Source organism: Dendrobates tinctorius, unplaced genomic scaffold (assembly GCF_039654945.1).
Source record: "Dendrobates tinctorius isolate UK_male_01 unplaced genomic scaffold, ASM3965494v1 ptg000164l, whole genome shotgun sequence".
Classification (NCBI taxonomy): domain Eukaryota; kingdom Metazoa; phylum Chordata; class Amphibia; order Anura; family Dendrobatidae; genus Dendrobates; species Dendrobates tinctorius.
Genome location: NW_027361831.1, coordinates 6,871,263 through 6,891,896, shown reverse-complemented (window position 1 = coordinate 6,891,896; position 20,634 = coordinate 6,871,263). Strand labels below are relative to the sequence as shown.

At 46.8% G+C, this 20,634-nt stretch overlaps 1 protein-coding gene across 1 annotated transcript in view; it reads right to left on the bottom strand.

Moving 5' to 3' along the window:
- The window catches only part of LOC141052922 (uncharacterized), a 53,357-nt gene that overhangs the window by 17,265 nt on the left and 15,458 nt on the right, over positions 1-20,634 (bottom strand).

The window sequence follows — 20,634 nt, the reverse complement described above, 5'->3', positions numbered from 1 at the left end:
GTGTTACATTCACAGAGCTTAAAATATATAAATAAATTATAAGGAAATATATCACATTTGTTTTCATGGTAGAAACAGATATGTCTGAGTATGTATTTTCAAATTATGTGGTGAAATTACAGTTTCAACCAGTGACAAAATGTTAAACTATGTTACCAAAAATTGACCTAGAGTTTAGTACAGAGTAAGGAAAGCGCCAAACTCTGATCTGGACAATAATTATGTTTAGGTTTATTTATTGGTTGCAGTTAGAATCCAATGTTCTAATATTAGATATTTATTATTATTTCATAATTATTTTTTACAGGTGATACAGGAATGTTCAGTTTGGATGGAATGGCCCCTAAATTACATGAAAAACACCAGAAATAAACAGGTGCTAATAAGTTACAAAATACAATTGGCTCCAACAACGCTTGTAAAACACCATACAAGAAGCGTGAGACACATGGTGCACCTTATATGCCAAATGGTAGACATTATATAGGGATCACAGGAAAGCTCGGCCGAGTAGGACAGTTATGTGGGGGAGTCGGGAGAAATAGAAATCAGCCGAATGATTGTACGGCCAACAGTTATCTCATGTGTATGGGGCCATTAGTATCACACTGACAGGCAGGGATAATAGCCCGCACTACAGTAGTACAGGGCATCACCGGAGCAATCACAGGCTTGTATGTTGTATGATCTCACTAATGAGAGTTGTGGAAAAAAAGCTGAAAAACTTCTTAAAGAAAGAAAAAAATATCACAGTTTTAGCCAGAGAGAAAGAGACCATTCTCCATTCTTGATGAGGACAGAGAGAAGACATCTTCTTTATATCTGAGGTAACTGAGAGACAACATCCATTATTGTATCTGAGGCAGAAAGACAGAGGCAGAGAGCCTCCTCCATTATATCTGGGGCACAGAGAGGGGGCGTCCTGTGTTCCCCATAGACACCTCCCAATATATCGCCATGACAGCCGGGGCCTAACAATGGGGTCCGAGAACGAGGTCATTAAATTATAAAGAGAAAACAACAAGGTAAAATCCAGCTCCATTCACTAAAGATAAGAAGTTCTACTTCTTGGATAATCTGTCCCCAGAATGTCTCCATTCCATGTACAGCTCATACCGCAGATAACAGCCCCTCATACATCTATAGCACCGGCCCGGGGCCACATCTCCAGACCTGGGAACCTGACCCAGGAGGGCGGTACTGTGTCCCGGGGTCATCTGTATCTGCACCAGGAGTGGGGGAAGGGAGGATTTATTTATTAGGAGGAGGGTGGGTGGTGCCATATTGTGGGGGGCAACTTGTACTATCATAATGTGTGTGGGGGGGGATGGCGGTACTGGGGGAACATTATACTGTGTGTGGGGGATGGCGGTACTGGGGGGAATATTATACTGTGTGTGGGGGATGGCGGTACTGTGGGAACATTATACTGTGTGTGGGGGGATGGCGGTACTGGGGGAACATTATACTGTGTGGGGGGATGGCGGTACTGGGGGAGCATTATACTATGTGTGGGAGGGATGGCGGTACTGGGGGAACATTATACTGTGTGTGGGGGATGGCAGTACTGTGGGAACATTATACTGTGTGTGGGGGTATGGCGGTACTGGGGGAACATTATACTGTGTGGGGGGATGGCGGTACTGGGGGAGCATTATACTGTGTGTGGGAGGGATGGCGGTACTGGGGGAACATTATACTGTGTGTGGGGGATGGCGGTACTGGGGGAACATTATACTGTGTGTGGGGGGATGGCGGTACTGGGGGAACATTATACTGTGTGTGGGGGATGGCGGTACTGGGGGAACATTATACTGTGTGTGGGGGGATGGCGGTACTGTGGGAACATTATACTGTGTATGGGGGATGGCAGTACTGTGGGAACATTATACTGTGTGTGGGGGGATGGCGGTACTGGGGGAACATTATGCTGTGTCTGGGAAGCTCCCACAAAGGGGCAATGTACTGTATGAGTAATATGTTTCCTTACTTCCTGTTTTCCATAGCGGGGTATGGTGTATCTATCACAGAAAGAGGAACAAAAACGTCATGATTTTTAAAAAGTGTCAACACAAAAGGACCAAAATAGTGTCAGCGCTGAAGGGGAAACTGCCCCCAGCGCCCAGTAATGGGGAATCTCTACATACCTTCACCTGCAGAGCCGCTCACCACATACACAGGTGCTTCTCACAAAATTAGATCATCAAAAAGTTAATTTATTTCAGTTCTTCAAAACAAAAAAGTGAAACTAATATATTATATAGAGTACTTACAAACAGAGTGATCTATTTCTGGTGTTTATTTCTGTTAATGTTGATGATTATGGCTTACAGCCAATGAAAACCCAAAAGTTAATTAGAATACTTTATAACACCAGCTTGAAAAATTATTGTAAAATCTGAAATGTTGGCCTACTGAAATGTATGTTCAGTAAATGCACTCAATACTTGGTCGGGGCTCCTTTTGCATCAAATACTTCATCAATGCGGCGTGGCATGGAGGCGATCAGCTGAGGTGATCCGCTGAGATGTTATGGAAGTCCAGGTTGCTTTGATAGTAACCTTCAGCTCATCTGCATTGTTGGGTCTGGTGTCTCTCACCTTCCTCTTGACAATACCCCATAGATTTTCTATGGGGTTAAGGTCAGGCGAGTTAGCTGGCCAATCCAGCACAGTGAAACTGTTGTTTTTAAACCAGGTATTAGTACTTTTGTCAGTGTGGACAGGTGCCAAGTACTGCTGGAGAATGAAATTTCCATCTTCAATAAGCTTGTAGGCAGAGGGAAGCATGAAGTGCTCTAAAATTTCTGGTAGATGGCTGCGCTGACTTTGGTCTTGATAAAACACAGTGGACCTACACCAGCAGATGACATGGCTCCCCAAACCATCACTGATTGTGGAAACTTCACACTAGACCTCAAGCAGCTTGGATTGTGGCCTCTCCACTCTTCCTCCACACTCTGATTTGCAAATGAAATGCAAAATTTACTTTCATCTGAAAACGACACCTTGGACCACGGAGCAACAGTCCAGTTCTTTTTCTCCTTGGCCCAGGTAAGACGCTTCTGGTGTTGTCTATTGGTCATGAGTGGCTTGACACAAGGAATCCGACACTTGTAGCCCATGTCCTGGATACATCTCTGTGTGGTGGCTCTTGAAGCAATGACTCCAGCAGCAGTCCACTCCCTGTGAATCTCCCCAAATTTTTGAATGGCCTTTTCGTAACAATCCTTTCAAGGCTGCAGTTATCCCGCTTACTTGTGCACCTTTTTCTACCACACTTTTTCCTTCTACTCCACTTTCCATTAATATGCTTGGATACAGCACTCTGAACAGCCAGCTTCTTTAGCAATGACCTTTTGTGGCTTACCCTCCTTGTGGAGTGTGTCAATCACTTCCTTCTGGACATCTATCAGGTCAGCAGTCTTCCCCATGATTGTGGAGCCTACTGAAACAGACTAAGGGACCTTTTTAAACGCTTAGGAAGCCTTTGCAGGTGTTTTTTTTAATTATTCTAATTTGCTGAGATAATGAATTTTGGGTCTTCATTGGCTGTAAGCCATAATCATCAACATTAACAGAAACAAACACATGAAATAGATCCCTCTGTTTGTAATGACTCTATATAATATATGAGTTTCACTTTTTGTATTGAAGAACTGAAATAGATTAACTTTTTGATGATATTCTAATTTTGTGAGAAGCACTTGCATGGCTGTTCAGTGTGCACAGGACTTGTGATGAGGTCACAGGAAGGGAGGAGTCAGGGGTCACATGATCAGGGGCCTCAGTGTATACAGGACTCTGCTGTGCTGGTTGTCATGGTGCTGGATGAGGGGAAGTTTCTGTGTGGGGTCAGGTGGGGTTTACAGGGGGGATGTAGCAGAGCCGTGTGTGTACGATGCGTACGGAGCGGAGCCGTGTGTGTATGAAGTGTATGGAGCAGAGCCGTGTGTGTACGAGGTGTACGAAGCGGAGCCGCATGTGTACGAGGTGTACGGAGCGAAGCCGCATGTGTACGGAGCGGAGCCGCGTGTGTACGAGGTGTACGGAGTGGAGCCGCGTGTGTACGAGGTGTACGGAGCGGAGCCGAGTGTGTACAAGGTGTATGGAGCCGAGCCGTGTGTCTACGAGGTGTACGGAGTGGAGCCGTGTGTGTACGGGGGTGTACGGAGCGGAGCTCTGTGTGTGTAGCACGTGTGCCGACTGGGCGGTGGCCTCTTTCGGCTGCGGAACAGACTAAAGACAGACGCAGAAGCACGTTCAACCAGGTCCACTTTATTGGGTAACTTCTTGGACATCTACAGCAATGTGACACTTCAGCACCTTGGTCCGGGTACCTATGACGTCCTCCTACTCCTGTCGGCGATGACCTGCCGGGTTCTTTTACCGAGGCTGTGTACAAGGTCATGTACATGTGTACAAGGTCATACTTGCAAACTTTTTAAGAATAGAAAGAAGGACTAATTAAGCAGTGCGCCTTGGCACATTTTGGCCACGCCCCTGACCACACCTCTTTGTTGCCCATTTCCCATTTCTTTCTCTCCTGGCAGGAGGAGTTGTCAGAGGGGCGCTGGCAGTGAGAGATATACAGCAGATGCCTGAGACTGCCGGCCGTAGACAGATATCCAGGACTGGAGATGAGCCGATGGATTCACAGGACTCCGGACCAGCGTCTAGATCAGTGCTACCTGGCAGCTGGACAGGAGGCCATGAATCTCTAACCTTCCAGTGTTCCAGATGCGGCTTTTCATTATCCAAGACTGGGATAAAGTCCTCTGTGCGTTCTGCTCATCTTTAGTTGGGACCTGAGGATTATTTTTTGTTCTCCATAGCAGCCAGAACTTTTTTGTAGCTTCATTATATGACATCTGGCTTCTGGGATCTCATCATCATTTTTCCCCTTTACCTCTAGTTGTTAACTATAAGGCTATGTGCACACGTTGTGATTTTTTTAGCGTTTTTGCGTTTTTCCGCTGCGAAAACGCATCCCATGCAATCCTATGAGATTCCGCATTGCTGTGCTAATGCTGCGGATTTTTCCGCAAGTCCTACCACCACCGAGGATTGCTGGATGTTTCTCCGTCCATGTTGCCTTCTACTACGCTTCCTCCACCACCTCCTCATCCAATCAGCATAACAACTGCACAACTAACTTCAGTACAGCAAGGGTAAATGACAGCCACTGAACCTCAAGCCCGACCTGGTGCTGTGCGATAACAGAAGAAATCTCATAGCAGAACTGGTCCTAGCCAGTTTGACGCACATCACTCACCTGGTGCTTGTCCTGAATTTGGTGGTGCGTAGCTTCCTGAAAAATTACCCCGAGATGCAGTGCCGGACAGGGACAAAAAAGCAGCCGTGCCCCACAAACCCCACCAGCCCACAAAATATAACACTCCCCCACACCCGATCAGTGGATTTTCCTATACTTTGTTGTGCCACTCAACACTCCTCTTACAGGCGTTATTTGAAGAGCCATGTGTGAATGGCACGGCAGTGCACATGATCGACCACTGGTCCATTTTACATGGTGCTCTTTAGGGTGCCAGTTCTAGGGATCATGGGGGTCCCAGCGGTGGGACCCCCAGCGACTGCAAAGTTCTTGGGATAGTGGATTACTTGGCATAATCCATTTATATGGGTTTTCCATTTTTTTTAATTTTCCCATAAGAATACTGAAAATAATAAACCAATATTAACCCACCCAAAGACCAATGTCGCCTTTCCTACAACAAGACAGGAGTGGTACTGTGCAGTGTATATATACACAGGACAGGAGGAGTGGTACTGTGCAGTGTATATATACACAGGACAGGAGGAGTGGTACTGTGCAGTGTATATACACAGAACAGGAGGAGTGGTACTGTGCAGTGAATATATACACAGGACAGGAGGAGTGGTACTGTGCAGTGTATATATACAGGACAGGAGGAGTGGTACTGTGCAGTGTATATACAGTTGTGGCCAAAAGTATTGACACCCCTGCAATTCTGTCAGATAATACTCTTCCTGGAAACGATTACAAACACAAATTCTTTGGTATTATTATCTTCATTTAATTTGTCTTACATGCAAAAAACACAAAAGAGAATGAAGCAAAAAGCAAAACATTGATCATTTCACACAAAACTCCAAAAATGGGCCAGACAAAAGTATTGGTACCCTCAGCCTAATACTTGGTTGCACAACCTTTAGCCAAAATAACTGCGACCAACTGCTTCCGGTAACCATCAATGAGTTTCTTACAATGCTGTGTTGGAATTTTAGACCATTCTTCTTTGGCAAACTGCTCCAGGTCCCTGATATTTGAAGGGTGCCTTCTCCAAACTGCCATTTTTAGATCTCTCCACAGGTGTTCTATGGGATTCAGGTCTGGACTCATTGCTGGCCACCTTAGAAGTCTCCAGTGCTTTCTCTCAAACCATTTTCTAGTGCTTTTTGAAGTGTGTTTTGGGTCATTGTCCTGCTGGAAGACCCATGACCTCTGAGGGAGACCCAGCTTTCTCACACTGGGCCCTACATTATGCTGCAAAATTTGTTGGTAGTCTTCAGACTTCATAATGCCATGCACACGGTTAAGCAGTCCAGTGCCAGAAGCAGCAAAGCAACCCCAAAACATCAGGGAACCTCCGCCATGTTTGACTGTAGGGACCGTGTTCTTTTCTTTGAATGCCTCTTTTTTTTTTCTGTAAACTCTATGTTGATGCCTTTGCCCAAAAAGCTCTACTTTTGTCTCATCTGACCAGAGAACATTCTTCCAAAACGTTTTAGGCTTTTTCAGGTAAGTTTTGGCAAACTCCAGCCTGGCTTTTTTATGTCTCGGGGTAAGAAGTGGGGTCTTCCTGTGTCTCCTACCATACAGTCCCTTTTCATTCAGATGCCGACGGATAGTACGGGTTGACACTAGTGTACCCATGGACTGCAGGGCAGCTTGAACTTGTTTGGATGTTAGTCGAGGTTCTTTATCCAACATCCGCACAATCTTGCGTTGAAATCTCTTGTCAATTTTTCTTTTCCGTCCACATCTAGGGAGGTTAGCCACAGTGCCATGGGCTTTAAACTTCTTGATGACACTGCGCACGGTAGACACAGGAACATTCAGGTCTTTGGAGATGGACTTGTAGCCTTGAGATTGCTCATGCTTCCTCACAATTTGGTTTCTCAAGTCCTCAGACAGTTCTTTGGTCGTCTTTCTTTTCTCCACGCTCAATGTGGTACACACAAGGACACAGGTTGAGTCAACTTTAATCCATGTCAACTGGCTGCAAGTGTGATTTAGTTATTGCCAACACCTGTTAGGTGCCACAGGTAAGTTACAGGTGCTGTTAATTACACAAATTAGAGAAGCATCACATGATTTTTCGAACAGTGCCAATACTATTGTCCACCCTCTTTTTTATGTTTGGTGTGGAATTATGTCCAGTTTGGCTTTAGGACAATTCTTTTTGTGTTTTTTCATTTAAGACAAATTAAATGAAGATAATACTATCAAAGAATTTGTGTTTGCAATCATTTTCAGGAAGAAAAGGAGTATTATCTGACAGAATTGCAGGGGTGTCAATACTTTTGGCCACAACTGTAGGCTCTCACCGAGGACAGCTTGCTTTTGCCTTTGGGCAGTCTGGCACACACGAGCCAACCCATGCTGCTGTGCCTGCGTAACCACCACAGAGTTACCCAGAATTTTATTAGTGCTAATTACTAGGTGGCTACCCTGATGGATTCCCGCTACAAGGACAACGTACTGTTGTGAGTTCATTTTCCCCTTCACTACTGAGGCCCGAGGAACTCCCTCTTCTGGTAAAGAAAGGTAGTGAGCCTGATTATCAAACACCTGAGTCTGATGATGATGACTGGCTGAGTGGACTTACTGACTGGATATAAGGCTGCCGACGCCCTTCTGCCCTGCGGGTGATTTCTCTGTGGGATCCTTGGAGACAAGTCTGAATTTCTGCTCTTCTAAAGCTAAGTTTTCTGCTCGGCTTTTTGCATTTGTGCTTTGACTTTGTTTTGCTTTGTTTTTCTGGATTTCTGCCATTCCCTGCTGGGGTGTGCTGAATTCCTTTAGCTCTGTCTTCTGAAAATACCTGAGTGCTGATTTAGTTTTTGAAGCCTAGCTGCTTCAGGGTCTTTTTCCATATCAGCTTGTTGGCTTATGTCTTTGATAGGGTTTTGGCAGATTGCAGACAGCAACCTTCCTTTCCTGTTCTGTTTAGTTAGCTTGGGCCCCATCGTTTGCTCAGCCTATCTTTCTATCTGTGTGTGTGTTTTTTCATCTTGCTTCACCGTCATTATATGTTGGGGGCTGCCTTTTACTTTGGGGTCTGCTCTGGGGCAGTTTAGATTTCCTTTTCTGTCTTTAGGCTATTTAGCTCTCCGGCTGTGATCGAGGGGTCTAGGGCATCGTAGGAACCCCCCACGGCTACTGCTAGTTGTGTTGATAGGTTCAGGGGTCTGCAATCTGATAGTTGCCAACTTCTCTGGTTTTCTGGACGTAGCTTCTATTTTTGTGTCTGCCTCCTACGGTGACTCAATCATAACAATGTACCATCCTTACTTCCATAACTGAAGAGGGATTGGAAAACATGGGAATACAAGTGCACGCTGGCAGTTCTTTGGAACAACAAGACAAAGGAGGAGGAGGAAGTTGCACACACAACTGGGGCACTGGCACCACCTCAGGAGGGATACCCTTTGCGAAACATGGAAAACCTTCCTCAGCACGCCACAACATCCAGTATCACCATCTGATACGTTCCGTATTGGTAGGATGCAGCATTTCATCAACATGGTGGAAGAGTATGTCTCCACGTACTGAGTGATGGGTCCGCCCCATTTAACTTCTGTGTGTCCACATTGAACACATGGCCTGAGCTTGCCCTTAATGCCCTGAAGGTGCTGGCCTGCCTTGTGGAAAGTGTACCGTCAAAATGTGTATTTAGCAAGCTAATATGTGTGATCACAGATAGGCACATCCGCTTGCACACAGCCAACATGGGCAAGTTCACGTTTATTAAAATGAACCATTAGTGGGTCCCACAAGAGTACTTAGTACCTTTCACTGAATAGAATATACCAACTGCACCCACCCATTGCTATACTCCACTGCAGTTTGTTCATTTTATTTGCCATTCCCAATGTTTTGGGGCCTCTCTAAATTGAAACAAAAAAAAGCACAAGAGGCTGTTTCGAAGTGTACCCCCCAGAGGCTGTTTTGATGAGGACACCGACACAGGCTTTTTGACAGGGTACAAACACAGAACCTAATACTGCTCCTCACTCGAGTTGTGTCCTGTCCCTATGTTAATTAGAGCAGAAAGGCTGTGCCACAGGCCGGGTCATGTAATCTAACAGCCAATTACAACCCTAACTTTACAGTTTGGATTCGCTCATCTCTATTCATTTCCTTCAGATGATACTGACATTTGACTAGAAATACAACAAGATGGGACAAAGCAAGAACTTGATTGTGATTTGGATTGGAAAAAGCCGGATTACTTACCGGTAATGCTCTTTTAATGAGTCCAAGACAGCACCCACTTGGAGAGAGGGATCCGCCCATAGGAACAGGAAACCTACAGAGATAAAAGAGGGCGGTCCGCCTCTCCTCCTCAGTTGGATTTCAGAGTACCCGGAGGACCGCCATTATTAGGCCATTTCAATATTTTAGTTTATCAATTTTTACATCTAAGAAGGTGTATATACATTATGTTAACTTCTATGGAGGGTAGTGAGCGGGTGCTGTCGTGGACTCATTAAAAGAGCATTACCGGTAAGTAATCCGGCTTTTTACTCTTCGCCACGACAGCACCCACTTGGAGAGACTTTCAGAGACCTTCACCTGGGAGGGACCACTGTGCCGAGGACCGCTCTACCAAAGGCTAGGTCAGATGAGCATGATAAATCAAGCCTATAGTGGTTATAAAAGGTAGAGGGCGTTGACCAAGTTGCGGCCTTACATATAGACTCGATTGCGACGTCTCCCCTCTCTGCCCATGAGGAAGCCATAGCTCTGGCGAAATGTGCCCTGATACCCTCCGGAGGATCTTCATTACTCACGGAGTATGCCAAACCGATCGCGTCTCTGATCCACCGAGACAGAGTACCCCTTGTGACCTCATATCCCTTCTTTTGGCCCTGGAAGGAAATAAATAGAGCCCTACTCTTCCTCCAGCTGCTAGACCTCTCGATGTATTGTAATACTGCTCTTCTAACGTCTAGTGTATGGAATTTTTCTTCCTCTGGAGTAGAAGGGTTACTAAAAAATGAAGGGAGGTGGATCTCTTGCGACCTATGAAACTTCCCTGCTACTTTTGGTAGGTATGAGGGGTCTGGTTTTAATATTAGCTGATCCTGGAATGTTAACAGGAAAGGGGTTCTATTGAGAGTGCTTGTATGTCGCTAACTCTTCTGGCTGAAGTTAGTGCAACTAGTAGTACTGTCTTGAGATAGGTGCTTAAGGGATATTGAGTCTAACGGTTCAAACGGGGGACGTGTTAGGGCATCTATTACCAAATTCAAGTCCCAAGGAGGAACTCTGGGTATGTGTACCGGTTTGCTCCGCTCACAGGCCGAGATGAATCTGGCTATCCATCTATTGCCTGCCACGTTATAACTATAGAGGGCCCCTAGAGCAGACACTTGGACTTTTAGTGTGTTAACAGATAGTCCTAAATCTTTTCCTTTTTGTAGAAACTCTAGGATCGGTGTTATCGGGATTTCTCTAGAGTTGGGAGCTGTGTGAAACTCTAGGAACTTCCTCCATACCCTGGTGTAAAATTTCATAGTAGCCAATTTTCGACTCTGCAGGAGAGTATTGACTAACCCTTCCGTGAACCCCCTTGCTCTCAACATTTCCCTTTCAAGTTCCAAGCCGTCAAGTGGATATTGTCCACTTGAGGATGGAAGAATGGCCCCTGAGAGAGGAGCTTAGGGGTTGAAGGAAGCACCCAAGGGTCTGTCACGGACATTGCTTGCAGGCATGAAAACCATGGCCTCCTGGGCCAGAATGGCGCTATTAAGATTATTCGTGCCTTCTCTGCCCTGATCTTCCTGATGACCTGCGATAGTAGTATGATTGGGGGAAATGCATATGCTAGTTTGAACTGCCAAGGGGCTTGGAGGGCATCCAGAATTTCCGGACGGTCTGTCACGTTCAAAGAGGCGAACCTTTGCACCTGCCTGCTTTTCCTGGTGGCGAAGAGATCTATTTGGGGAAGACCCCATAGTGACACAATGCGTGTGAATATTTGCCAGCTCAGGCACCACTCTCCTTGCCGTAGTGTATGGCGGCTTAGAAAGTCTGCTTCCGAATTGTCTCTTCCTCTTATGTGGAGGGCCTAGAGAGACAAAAATTGTTTTTCGGCTAAGGATAAGATCTTTCTTGCGGAAGACATTAAGGCGACTGATCGAGTTCCGCCTTGCCTGTTCAGATATGCGACCACTGTAGTGTTGTCTGAAAGGATTCTCACGTGTTCCCCTTGTAACTGCGGAAGAAAATTATATAATGCATGACTAACCGCATTTAGTTCTTTTAAGTTTGAAGAATCCTGATCCTCACTTATATCCCACAGGCCTTGGGAGAAGGCGCCTGCCATATGAGCCCCCCATCCTGTGGGGCTGGCGTCGGTAGTAATTATATGGGAAGGCATTATCACCCATGGTACTCCTCCCGATAGATTATCATCCTCTAGCCACCACGCTAACTAAGTTAGGACCGTCTGGGATAAAGTAATTTTATTTGCCAAAATCCCTCGGTCATGGGTTTCCTCTAAGAGAATTTGATGTTGTAGCTCCCTCGTGTGGAACTGGGCCCACTGAACTGCCGGGATGCAGGAAGTAAGGGACCCCAGGAGAGACATTGCATCTCTCAAGGACATGCACAGTCTGTCTATTGCTAACCTGATCTTCATTTTAATCGTTGCAATTTTTACCTGTGGCAGCAGACATTTTTGGTTTATGGAGTCTAGTTGGAGACCCAGGAAGGACTGGACGGATTGTGGCTTGATTCTGGACTTCTTGAAGTTTATTATCCATTCTAGAGCCTGTAGAGACAAGATTGCGTCAGCAACTCATCTATTACATTGTCCAGTTGAGTTCCCTATTATTAAAAAGTCATCCAGATAGGGTATTATCAATGTGTCCTTCTGGCGTAAGAAAGCCATCACTTCCAGCATCACCTTTGTAAAGACTTGTGGTGTGATGGAAAGGCCGAATGGCATGGCTGTGAACTGGAGATGCTGCCATCGAGGGAGACTGCCACTCTGAGGTACTCCTGATATCTGTAATGGATGGGAAGATGATAATAAGCATCTTTCAGATCCAAGCCTGCCATCATGCAATTGAGGAAGAGGAGCTTAACTGTAGATCTAATAGATTCCACCTTAAATTTATGATTTATTATAAATGAATTTAGCTTCCTCAGGTTGATTATAGTCCTGAATGAGCCATCTGGTTTAGGTACCAGAAAAAGAGGGGAGTAAAATCCTCTCCCTTCCTGTCCTTTAGGCACATAGACCAATACTTTTTTGTCCAGCAGACTCAGAATCTCAGTTTCTAGGGCCCGCTGTTGGATTGGCGAGCTGAGAGATGTTATGATAACTGAGTTACGGGGAACGTGGTGGAACTCTATTTTTAACCCTTCTCTAACAATGCCCAGAACCCAAGGGCTGGCTGTGACTTTTTCCCATTCCTGAAGAAAAAATTTTAGTCTTCCTCCTACTGAAGGGACTGGCTCTGTTAGGAGTGGCGGAAGGCACTAAAAAAAAAAAAATAATTAAAGTGCCTTCGCCACTCGGGGTCCACCATGCGGCAGGTGATATGACCGCTGCTAGAGAGGCAGAGCACTGTGGCGTTAATGTGCACGGGGTTAACTGCACCCAGAGTGCACCAAAGCAAGCTCTGTTGAGGACACAGAGCTGCAACCTTAAAGCACACAAAAACACTGTGTCTGTTTAACTCACAGAACAACAGCGATAAAAACACGGTATTACAAAGTCACAGGAGTAGCCTTAAACGTCAAGACTACTCCCAAAAGGACCTACCGTGAAAAAGAGGTGCGTGGCGTCGCAACTGCGAACGCTCAGAGAACTGCAATCGCAGTGCTGTGTGAACGAAGCCAAAGAAGAGACTCCACAATATCGCTGGCGCGATGCAGGACGCTAGCTGCTGAGACTGATATAGCTGGAGCACGCTGGCGCAAGCGCTGCTACTGGCGGCTGCCCAATCACTCACACATTCGTATTATCTGAGGAAAGGGGTTTCATAATAAGTCAGCCACCAGTCCAAGCATCCGTCACCATATATACAGCAGCAGTATGAAATACTAGCGCATGGCAGAACAGTCATGCGCGCTTTTTATACCAAACGGGACCTTCCGGAGATCTCCCAAACTCCAGGAGGAGCCAATAGGATTAGACACAGGACATGAGCATGTGACTCCCGAACTCCAATGGGAGCTCGTCCCATGAGCATGCTCAGTGGAGGGAACAGAGGACTTAGCCTCTGGAGAGCGTTGCCGCAAAGCAGTCTCCTCTGCAATCTCCTTTACTGCAGATGAACCGCAGGAGACTGCAGCATGTAAGGGGCTAGATTTCACCATAGAGAAGGGAGAAATCAGACTCCTAACAGGCTCCTTAGCTCCTGTCTCTGCGGAAGGAGGATCCTTTAAACATGGCACCTTCGCTCTTTTCTTCCTTCGTGGCCCAGCGATTTTGATTTTCCGCTGGCCTTCCTCTGCCAAATGGTCGTCTCCTAAACGCCCTCCTATAAAATGGGAGAGAGGGGTTAGGGAACCCTTTTTTCCTTTCCTTTGCCTTGGTAAGGATTTCATCTATGGTTTTTCCGAACAAAAACTCACCCTCGCAAGGAATGGCACAAAGCTTTGCCTTGGATTGGGTGTCACCTCTCCAGCTTTTAAGCCACAGGCTACGCCTTGCGTTATTAAGTAAGCCTGCTGTTCTGGCTGCCAGGCGTAATGAATCAGCAGAAGCATCCGCAAAATACGCAGCCGTGCCACGGATCAATGGAAAAGCGGCTCGTAGTTTGTCTCTGGAGATTTTTTGGTCTAGTTGATCAATCCAGACCAGCATAGAATAAGCTGTACAAGTACTAGCTATTGCCGGTTTAAACGTGCCGGTAGCTGTCTCCCATGCCCTTTTTAGTGAGGCATCAGCTTTACGGTCAAGTGGGTCTTTTAGAACCCCTGCGTCCTCCACTGGTAAGGCTGATTGCTTTGAGGTGGAGGCGACCGCCGCGTCCACTTTCGGGACTTTAGACCATGTTGACAATTCCTTGTCGCTGAAGGGGTACCTTCTTTTTGAGGTTGAGGGGAGATAACCTCTCTGGTCCTGCTTCTCCCATTCCTTCTTAACCAGAGCTTTTATAGCTGGTATAACAGGAAAGGCTCTCCTCTTCCTATCTGTTAGTCCTGCAAACATAATTTCTTGTGTTGTTTGCGGCTCCCTTGTCTCTGTGCACCCCATGGTGTTCCTGACAGATTTAACCAAGTTGTCCATGTTCTCTAAGGGGAAACACGAACTCCCCTCCATATCTGAGGAAGATGATGATGTGGATGCATTGGAACTATCAGAGACTATTGCTTCGTCCTCATCTGAGTCTAAGCTAACCGCAGTTGGTTTGTTAGTCTTAGTACTTATGGGTGTACTGCTAGGCTGGGTTAGGGCCTGTAACTCTTCCCTTATTATGGCCCTTATGTCTGTGGCTCATTTTGATGCTTGTTTTGCTGTTTCATTAATGCATTTTTTGCATAGCCTTTTTGTGTAAGAGTCCGGTAGGGGACGTGTACAAAGGGCACATTCTTTATTTTTTGATTTCTCTTTTTTCTTAGCCTGAGGTGGAGACGTAGCGAAGGAGAGAGGGAGAGAGGGAGAAAGAGAAAATTATTTATCAGCTTGATAGGCAGAGATTCGTCCACTCACCCAGTGAAGCTGTAGGTACCGTATCAGGAGGCTGAGAAGGAGGCTTGTTGGCGTGGCTTCTGTGGCTTCTGTCCGAGGAACCTCGGCGCGAGTGATCCTTGGATGCCGCTGTATCACCTGCCTGGGGATGCGTGTCTTGTCCTGGGGAAGACATGCTTGAACGCAATAATCATATCCCCGAGGTTTTTTGTAAGCCCCTTCATTACACCGGTACCTCCCTCTCCAGGTGCGCCTGCTTGTCTTAGGCGCGGCTAATTAGTATGCGTCCGGCCTGGAATACAGCCGCCGGGCCGCTCTGTAAATTAGCAACGTTTTTTTTTTTTTTCTTTAGGAGGGGGCAGGGAGCGCTCCTACATGCCCGCGTGTGGTCTCGTGATACTTCCCCTGGAGCCGCGCGTGCGTCCTGTGCTGAGGAACCTCCGGTAACCCGGAAGTTCCTCCTTACCCGTTCCTGTCGGCGCTGCATGTGCGTCCCCTCCTGGACGCTGAAGCCTTTAGGAACGCCGGAGGCTACCACAATCTCCTCCGGTTCCGTGCTCCCACACCGACCGGGATGGTTCCTCCCAAATCCCGGTGGCATGTAGCTCTGCAGGGGAACCCCGGTCGGCCTCACCCTGAACCGGCGTTTCTGCCCGCGCTGCTGCGGCATCATTTGAGGAGGGAGCCGCATCACAGCACTCCCCCGTCGCTGCTTCTGGACCGGAACCCCTGCCGTTCCCGCAGAGACTGCACAGGCGGTTCCTTGGCCCAGGTATGAGCTGTAGGAGAATCCTGCGGTTTCCCATAGGAACAGGAAACCAACTGAGGAGGAGAGGCGGACCGCCCTCTTATCTCTGTAGGTTTCCTGTTCCTATGGGCGGATCCCTCTCTCCAAGTGGGTGCTGTCGTGGCGAAGAGTAAAAAGATTGGAACATGAGGCCTTCTCATATGACTTCAGCGTACACACGGATGGTATAGTGAAACTGCGAATGGTCAATAAATCAGTTAATTTTGCCTTCTTTTGGGAATTTCTGTCTACAGATGACCAAAAACAGTCTGAATCTGTCAAAGAAGCCAGCATGTTGTGGACTGTGTTGTATGTGACCTGAAGGAACACTCATTTCCAGGTGTAAGGTGTTACTAGCATATGGATGTAGCCAGGCCCTGTGCCTTTGATTGTCTAACATCCCCTGGTGTGCTAGGCAATTGGTAATTTATTCCAAATCAGTTCCCACAATCCCTCTCACCTGATCCTCAACTCAGTCCTATATATTCAGAAGCCGCCTAGGGGGGCACGTGTGTGGGTCAGGCACGTGTCTCCCTGCAGCATAAGTATCACTGCAGCAAAAGTATCGTGAAGATGCAGTTATTACTACGGCAGTTAGTCACGGCAGGAGTCAGGACCCCACACTATGTACCTGTCTCTTTTGGGTATGTCTTCTGAGTAAGCCCTTCTTATTACTTGGACTTAGCTTTTCTTTTAACCTATCTTATTTCTTCACCATGTTTACATATGCCCTTACAGTGTTTACTCCTTTAGTCCTCAATCTCCTTCACTATCCCCAAACCCCAGCACCCTCTAACCAAATAATCATCTCCCCTTCCCTCTTTCCTTCCCACCTGACCTCCTCTGCTGAACTGCTCCTCAACCTCAAATCTGTCAGAATGAAACATAAAACAAGCTGCCCACTCTCCTTCTCCCATCTGCTCTCCCTTTCTCTGCTTCTCCTCACTGCTGGCGACATATCTCCCAATCCTGAACCCCCACAGCTCATACCCCCCATTACTTCCCCTTCCTACCGCTCCCTATCTAATAAGAACTACCGCAATCTTTCCAACTTAAAACCTGTGCCATTGACACCCAACCCCCTGCTCCCTCTCTCAGGAGCACTTTGGAATGCCCGCTCCATCTGCAATAAGCTCCATGTGATTCATGACATCTTTCTCTCTCACAATCTTGCCTTCCTCGGCCTCACAGAAACATGGCTGACACTCTCTGACACCGCCTCCCCTGCTGCACTGTGTTACGGCGGCCTCCACTTCACCCACACTCCTCGCCCTGGCAACAGACACGGTGGAGGAGTGTGTCTTATCCTTTCTTTCAACTGCACCTTCAACCCAATCCCACCTCTTCCCTCCCTAATCCTCCCCTCTTTTGAAGTCCACTCTGTCCGCATCTACTCTCCCTCCAACCTCCAAGTGGCCGTCATATACCGACCTCCAGGCCCGACCACTGCCATCATTGACCAATTCTCTACCTGGCTTCTTCATTTTCTTTCAACTGACACCCCCACTATCATCATGGGTGATTTCAACATCCCCAATGATACCCTTCAGTCAGCAGCCTCCAAACTCCTGTTCCTTACTTCATCCTTTGGACTTACTCAGTGGTCCTCCTCAGCCACCCACACTGACGGACACACATTAGACCTGGTGTTTACCCGTCTCTGCTCTCTTTCTAACTTCACCAACTCCCCTCCCCCTCTATCTGACCACCATCTACTCACTTTCACATCCCTGTCCTCCTCACCTGGCACCCATGTCCAGCAACACGCGCACCCCCGCAGAAACCTTGCACACCTAGACACCCACGTGCTCTCTGACTCTATTTTACCACTGGCATACATATCCTCACTCCATGACACAGACGGTGCCACTGCTTTCTACAATGCTACTCTCGCATCAGCTATTGACGCGGTTCCCCCTCTCGTTCATGGTAGAATGTGACGTATCAACAGACAACCCTGGCACAATAACACCACTAAAAAGCTCCGGCAAGTGTCCAGGATTGCAGAGCGGCGCTGGAAGAAAACAAATTTGCAAGATGACTTCACCACATTCAAACAGGCAACACTCGATTTAAAATCTGACCTCACCACTGCTAAACAGGCCTACTTCACAACCCTCGTATCTTCCCTATCTTACAACCCCAAACAGTTATTCAAAACTTTTAATTCCCTCCTCCGCCCACCACTGCCTCTTCCAACCTCCCTCATCTCTGCCGAGGACTTTGCCACACACTTCAAAAACAAGATTGACCAAACAAGGCAAGTCTTCATCACTCAACCACCACAACCCCTTTGTATACCAGACCAATGTCCAAACCCCATAACCTCACTCTCCAACATCACTGAAGGGGAGCTTAATCGACTCTTCTCCAAATCGCACCTCACAACCTGTGCACTCGACCCCATCCCATCCCACCTCCTCTCCAACCTCACCACCACACTTATCCCATCCCTAACCCACCTCTTCAACCTATCACTAACGTCCGGTACCTTCCCTTCTGCTTTCAAACATGCCACAATCACGCCTATCCTTAAAAAGCCAACCCTCGACCCAACCGCTATGTCCAGCTATCGCCCAATATCGTTGCTTCCATTCGCTTCCAAACTCCTGGAACAGCATGTCCACGCTGAACTTTCCTCCCACCTATCATCTAACTTGCTCTTTGACAAACTACAATCTAGTTTCCACCCCCATCACTCCACTGAGACAGCCCTGACCAAAATTACTAACGACCTACTTACAGCCAAATCAAATGGACAATACTCTATACTCCTGCTTATAGACCTGTCCTCTGCATTCGACACAGTGGACCAGTGCCTCCTACTACAGATCCTCTCCTCCTTTGGCATCAAAGGTCTTGCCCTATCCTGGATCTCCTCATACCCTTCCAACCGCACATTCGGCGTCTCCCACTCCCACACTACCTACTCATCCCACCCTCTCTCTGTTGGAGTCCCCCAAGGCTCTGTTTTAGGACCCCTACTCTTCTCAATCTATACACTTGGTCTGGGGCAAATCATAAAGTCCCACGGATTCCACTACCACCTTTATGCTGATGACACTCAGATCTACCTCTCTGGCCCAGACGTCACCTCTCTGCTGTCCAGAATCCCAGAGTGTCTATCAGCCATATCCTCCTTCTTCTCCTCTCGCTTCCTCAAGCTCAATGTGGACAAACCTGAACTCATCATCTTTCCTCCATCTCACAGATCTTCCTTACCCGACCGAGCTATAACTATTAATGACATCACACTTTCCCCAGTAACGGAAGTCCGCTGCCTCGGAGTAACCTTTGACTCTGCCCTGTCCTTCAAACCGCACATCCAAGCTCTTTCTACCTCCTGTCGCCTCCAGCTCAAAAATATTTCCAATATCCGTCCTTTCCTAAACCATCAATCTACTAAAATGCTTGTGCATGCCCTCATCATCTCCCGCCTCGACTACTGCAACATCCTTTTCTGTGGTCTCCCTGCTCACACCCTCGCACCTCTCCAGTCCATCCATAACTCTGCCGCCCGACTAATTCATCTCTCTCCTCGCTACTCCTCTGCTTCTCCCCTCTGCAAATCTCTTCATTGGCTCCCATTCCCTCAGCGTATCCAGTTCAAATTACTAATACTGACCTACAAGGCCATCTATAACCTGTCTCCCCCATATATCTCTGAACTAATCTCCCGATACCTTCCCTCACGTAATCTCCGGTCCTCCCAAGACCTCCTTCTCTCCTCCACACTTATTCACTCCTCACCCAACTGCCTCCAAGATTTCTCCCAAATAGCCCCTATTCTCTGGAATTCTTTGCCCCAACAAGTCCGACTATCAACCACATTTGGATCCTTCAGACGAAAAACCTGAAAACCCACCTCTTCAAGAAAGCCTACAGCCTGCAATGACCCCGCTACTTCCTTCTCTCTCACCACTACCGGTGATATCACCTCAACCAACACCGGAACTGCTGCAACCCACCAACCTACTGTCTCCTTCCCCACCATCCTGTAGCATGTAAGCCCGAAAGGGCAGAGTTCTCTCTCCCCTCTATATCAGTCTGTCATTGTTAGTTTGTTTACTGTAAGTGATATGTGTAATTTGTATGTAACCCCTTCTTATCTACAGCACCATGGAATCAATGGCGCTATATAAATAATAATAATAATAATAATAGTAATAATAATAATAATTTCCAGCAGATAATACTCATACGAGAAAATTATGATATTAAATTATGTCAGAGACATGTGCAAAATATACACACAGGTTTTTGGCAGAGTCCTCTAACAGAAACTGGTGCATAGTACTCCCACAGAGATCGGTACAGAGGGGGAAAAAGTGTTTTTAGGTACAATACTACCACAGACATGGTTGCACAGTAAAAAAAAAAAAAAAAGTATTTTTTAGGCACAGTATTCCCACAGACACAGCTGCAGAGTACACACTGAGGCTTTTTTTGACACAATAGAAGGAAAAGAAAAGGGAGAGCGGCATTTCCAGAAGCTCAATAAAACAAGGATTTTTATTTAGCTAGCCATAAAAAAGACAAACAGGGATAAAAAAACTGATGGGTTCCTTAATCATAGTACTACTACTAATCATATTAATAATTACTATGACTAAGGGAGTCCTGAATGCGAGAATGCATCAGTTTTTTAACCCTGTGTCTTTTTTATGGCTAGCTAAATAAAATCCTTGTTTTATTGAGCCGCTGGAAGTGCCGCTCATCCTCTTTTCTCCTTCTGTTGTTGCTGTGCTGCACCCACAGGAGACACAGCACCCACTGGTTTTGTCTCCCTTGGACACTAATCTTACAAGCATGGTAAACTCCAACCACCTGCTGTTTCTCACAGTACTCCCCCAGACATGGCTGCAGAGTACACAGAGTAAAAAGAGCTTTTTTAGGCACAGAACTCCCACAAACAGGTGCTGTAATC